Source organism: Pelobates fuscus, chromosome 12 (genome assembly GCF_036172605.1).
Source record: "Pelobates fuscus isolate aPelFus1 chromosome 12, aPelFus1.pri, whole genome shotgun sequence".
NCBI classification, from domain to species: Eukaryota; Metazoa; Chordata; class Amphibia; order Anura; family Pelobatidae; genus Pelobates; species Pelobates fuscus.
Window position 1 is genome coordinate 101966337 of NC_086328.1, and position 6009 is coordinate 101972345.

Consider the following 6009-nt stretch of genomic DNA (forward strand, 5'->3'; position numbering starts at 1 on the left):
GGAAAGAAGAGATTACAGGAAGGGAGGGGGGGAGAAGAGATTACAGGGAGGGAGGGGGAAAAGAAGAGATTACAGGGAGAGAGGGGGGAAGAAGAGATTACAGGGAGGGGGAGAAGAGATTACAGGGAGGGGGGAGAAGAGATTACAGGGGCGGAGGGGGGAAAGAAGAGATTACAGGAAGGGAGGGAGGGGAAGGAAGAGACTACAGGGAGGGAGGGGGAGGAGAAGAGATTACAGGAAGGGAGGGGGGAGAAGAGATTACAGGGAGGGAGGGGGGAAGAAGAGATTACAGGGAGGGAGGGGGGGAAAGAAGAGATTACAGGGAGAGAAGGGGGAAGAAGAGATTACAGGGAGGGGGGAGAAGAGATTACAGGGAGGGGGGAGAAGAGATTACAGGGACGGAGGGGGGAAAGAAGAGATTACAGGAAGGGAGGGAGGGGAAGGAAGAGACTACAGGGAGGGAGGGGGAGGAGAAGAGATTACAGGGAGGGGGGAAAGAAGAGATTACAGGGAGGGAGGGGTGGGAAGAAGAGATTACAGGGAGGGGGAGAAGAGATTACAGGGAGGGGGAGAAGAGATTACAGGGAGGGGGAGAAGAGATTACAGGGAGGGAGGGGGAGAGAAGAGATTACAGGAAGGGAGGGGGAAAGAAGAGATTACAGGGAGGGAGGGCGGGAAGAAGAGATTACAGGGAGGGGGGGAGAAGAGATTACAGGGAGGGGGAGAAGAGATTACAGGAAGGGAGGGGGAAAAGAAGAGATTACAGGGAGGGAGGGAGGGGGGGAAAGAAGAGATTACAGGGAGGGAGTGGGAAGAAGAAGAAGAGATTGGAGGGAGGGGGAGAAGAGAAGGTTACGGGGGGAGAAGAAGAGATTACAGGGGGGGGAGAAGAAGAGAAGATTACAGGGAGGGGAGAAGAAGATAAGATTACAGGGGGAGAAGAGGAGAACATGGGGGAAGAAGAGGAGAACAAGAGGAGAGGGGGAGGAGAACACGGGGGGGATGAGAACACATGGAGGGGGGGTTGAGAAGAACGTGGGGAGGGAGAGACCACTAAAGGAGGGAGTGGGTGGTGGAGAGACCACTAGGGGAGGGCGGTGAGGAGAGACTGCTAAGGGAGGGTGGGGTTAGAGCAGAGAACACTAAGGGAGGGAGGGTGTGTGTGGAGGAGAGACCACTAGGGGAGGGTGGTGGGAGAGTAGAGACCACTAAGGGAGGTGGGGGGAGGAGAGTAGAGACCACTAAGGGACAGGGGAGGGGAGGAGATGAGAGACCACTAAGGGGTAGGGGTTATGCTCTAAGGGACGGAAGGGAGAGCTCTATAGGACAGGGGGCAGGACAGGGAGCTCTTTCACACTACGCACACACACACACACACACATACAATGCATCCCTATACATACTCAGAAACACACAATGCATCCCTACACACACAGAAACACAACATGCTTCCCTTACACACAGAGAAACACATAATGCATCCATTACACACACACACACACACAATGCAACCCTGACACATAAAGGCAATGCATCCTTTGCACACATACACAGAAACACACAATGCATCCCTTACACACACATGCAAACACACATTGCTTCTCTTACACACACACAGAAACACAATGCATCTTACACACACTCAACACACCTTGAGCTGTGTAAGGGGCCCCAAAAAATGGAGCTGCTTGCCGTTCTCCCAGAACATTGAATTTTGTGACCACAGTTACAAACAGCCTCCAGAGATCCTTTTCTACACCAGACCAGTGGAGCCAGACTGCAGCCAGAGCCCATCACCATCCTCATCTGGTTGTAAGTAGGCAATCTAGTATATTATTAGTGACACTAATCTCTAATTTACCTCACATTAAAGGGACACTTTAGTCCCCAGAACCACTGCAGCTTAATGAAGTGGTTCTGGTGTCTATAGTTTGTCCCTGCAGGCTTTTTAATGTAAACACACACTGTGTGCAGCACTGGCGTTAGTTCATATGGCAGATCATATGGGTAGGGCATTGTGATGTCACTGGGGGGGAGGGAGTGGCAAATCTTTCTTTTGCCTAGGGCGGCAAAAATCCTTGCACCGGCCCTGCTCACCTCCTTAGTGGTCCTTTCCCCTTCTCCCCCACCTCCTCTGTGGTCCTTCCCCCCCCCCCTCCTGAGTGGTCCTTTTCTCCTTCTCCCCCACCTCCTCAGTGGGTCATTTCCCCCTTATCCTTAGTGGGGCTTTCCCCCTTCTCCCCCACCTCCTCAGTGGTCCTTCCCCCCTCACCTGCTCAGTGGTCCTTTCCCCCTTCCCCCCCCACCGCCTTAATGGTCCTTTCCCCCTCAGCTCCTTAGTGGTCCTTTCCCCTTCAGTGGTCCTTTCCCCCTCATTGGTCCTACCTATGTAGCGTGGCCGGGCAGCGCAGACCGCAGTACAGGAACTTCTGTTTCCTTTACCTGGCCACCGGCGGAGTGAAGGGAAGCACTCACTGTGTGAGCACTACCTGTTATTCCACTGGCGGCCGGGTACAGGAAGCAGAAGTTCCTGTCCTGCGTTCCGCGCTGCCCGGTCACGCTACATTGAGTGATCGGCAGGAGGGAGTGCTGTGCGCTTCCCTCCTGCCGGTCACCTAAATCTAGCGCCCCCGCCCCCCCTTCGGGAAGCGCTCACTCGAGTATAAGCCGAGGGGGTCTTTTTCAGCATAAAAATGTGCTGAAAAAGTCGACTTATACTCGAGTATATACGGTAATCAAAAAAATATAATAAACATATATTAATACATCAAACATATCAATATATTACGATATTTTTCATAATATTGAATTATTTGAAACGTTTAGTTAATAATATTAAATTGGGGCCTTAGTGTAATGAGAAAACCTTGTTATTTAGATTCGTAAGAAACGTACTCCCCCTCCCCGTTCCCTCCCATTTTCCTCCCTTCCCTTCTTCTGCCCTATCTTTTACGTATCCCTATCTTCTTATGTGTTTCTTTTGGTATACGTATATTATAAAATGGAATTCCCTACATGCAGTATTTGTTTTAATTTTAATATTGTTATATCACTCTGAAAATAAAGTTTATAAAAAAAGGAAAATGAACCATATGTGAGCAAAGCACATGGATAAGTATGAATTGAGGAATGGATTGAGGAACGAGGAACTCATTGTTATATATTCACGTATTGCTAGCAGTCATAACCACCTACCTATATACTTACCACATCATGTAATACTTTGTATCCATCCACAATAATGACACGATACTCAGCGCTAAAATTAACTCTCTAATAAATCACAATTAGACTCCTATATATATATATATATATATATATATATATATATATATATAACATGGTTTATATTCAAAGTAAATATTAAAATATTATACTTTATTTTCGAAATGAGTAGGTGGAACCAGTGTCGAAGAAGTTTTTTTTGTACCTTGCAAGATACATTTTCCAGCAGTGGTTACAGTGACATCGTCCTCGTTCAGTTGTAGAATTATGATGTCGTTTAAGTGTTATGTTTAGGTTAGCTGCCAAACTGTTAACAGAACATGGGAGGTGTTTGTACTCCTGGTAATAAGTAATGTGCTGCTGGTCAAAATAGGTCAGTCATTTTATTATTCTTTTCCAAACATTGGAAAGAGCTTTAATGGAACAATATTATTTTACTTTAGTTGGGAAAGCAGTCTTTAAAGGCTGAAACAGGAGGCAATTCGGAGAGAAGCAGATGTTGCATGACTTGTCTCTATTATTGTGATTGCTGAAATAATGTGAGACGTCAAACATTCTCCGAGCAGCACACTTGCTCGTTTTTTATAGAGATTATGTTTTAGTCATCTTATTCCAGAGGCTCGTGGATATATTTTATTCCATGTTGGCTTTATGGTACCATTCGGATTGCCCATGTCCTGTGCTGATATTTATAGTCATGTTGTTCAAATGTAAATAAATCATTTCTACTTAGATAGAACAATACCACAAATGGCACCCGTGCCACAATGGAATGATGGGAGTTAGTTTTTCAAAGATCACGTTCTGATTGGCTGGTGAAATGACACATTATGAGCAGCCAATTTTTTTTAAAACAATACACAATTTATAAACAGTGACTACCAAATCTGCAAATTTACTAGACTTGGAGATTCGTTTCAGACAGAACTGAAATTTGTTCAAAATTGGGCCAATCGGGTGATCAGTCAAATTCCCGAACTCTTAGATAAAATTTACCCAAAATACAGACCAACTGAAACGTCATAGGCAGCGCATTATATATATATATTTTGCAGTACACTAATTTGCTCCCTTTTGGTTCGTCTGATTCCACCACGAACTAGGTTTTAAATGCCAAAATACTACTGAGCCAAATTGACAATCAACCAAAATTCCGGCTTCTTTTTGTTTTGTGTTGATTTTGGTAAAAATTGTTCAACCAAGCCGAATTTTCTCATAGTGCATATGGCTCAAATCAACCATATTTTGGTTACAAGAAATTAATAATAGTAATAAGTGGTAGTTTGTTTTTAAAACTTGATTTAGAGGCAGAAAATCCCAGGTGGCAGGTTTGTTTAATACGGTATAATTTGGCAGCACTTTGAAATTTTAACAAGGAAATTGTATGTTTGTATCTGTCTGTCAGTCTGTCTGTCAGTCCATCTGTTTGACTATATTTATCTTCTTGAACTCCATAGAATTATCAGTTAGATTCCAAGGTTATTAATGACACTTGGTTTTCTCTGCAAGGACACGTCAAGCTGGAGACCCACAGAACTAATCCTTCTGGGGGCTGTAATTCTGGGGGCTGTAATTCAATTAGTAGCATTGAAAGCTAACTTCTTAACTACAACTCACATAAAATCAGGGCTCCAGTCCTGCAGGAACGCGTGGGAATGGCGTTCCTGCACTTTTTCCACAGCAGCAACGTCCTGCAGGAACTGCCCTTTGGTTATAGTGGAATGCCTGTAAGCTCGCTGACGGTCCCTATAGTGAATAGCCGGAGAGCAGCGATCCATGTGCTGATAGAATGCAAAGAGGTTTCCAGAATGAGCTCCGGATACTTTGTAACTTAGCCAGTCTGACTAATACCTAATGTCGGTATCCTGGCTGTCGCAACAAAGAGATGGGAAGGTTCATCTTCTGCTGATCACTATCAGGGATTGTCTGCAGGTAGGAGGGGGAGAGGGACTCAGGTACACAGTGTAGGAGTGAGAGAGTGGAGGGTGAGTGACAGAGAGGAGGGATAGAGAGTGGAGGGTGAGTGACAGAGAGGAGGGACAGAGAGTGGAGGGTGAGTGTGAGAGAGCAGGGATAGAGTGAAGGGTGAGTGACAGATAGTGGAGGATGAGTGTGAGAGAGCAGGGATAGAGAGTGGAGAGTGGGTGACAGAGAGGAGGGACAGAGATTGGTGGATGAGTGTGAGAGAGCAGGGGTAGAGAGTGAAGGGTGAGTGACAGATAGTGGAGGGTGAGTTTAAGACAGCAGGGACATCTCCCTCAATAGCCCAGCAAATGTTATTGTCGGGTGGGGCGTAATGCAAGTCCCGGGCTATATGGCGTTTAGATGGCTGTTCCTCATGCGACCACTGGGGGGGCACTGTGCTGGGAGGAAGTGATTATATTTCACTTCCTCTTGGGTCACACACAGAGCAGCATGGGGTAGAGACAGAGGGAGGGTTGGCTTAGCTCGGCACACAGCATGGGGGAAGTGAGGCATTCAGGCAGTTGGTGAGTGTGCACTCTGTGGGGCAGTGTGTGCATGTGTTTGGTCAGTCTCTGTGTGTATGTGTATATATATGCAGATATATTTTTAAAATAATTTTCTTAAAATAACAATAGTATCTCAACTTCTACACCCCCACATAAGTGCACCCTCATATACAGTAAACCATCACACACAATCAATACCTCCACACACCACAGTACAGTACAGTACATCACCCACGCACTGTACACTCCCCCAAATACACAGAACTCACCCCCACAAAAATGCAATACATGACCTCAAATACACATTTCACCT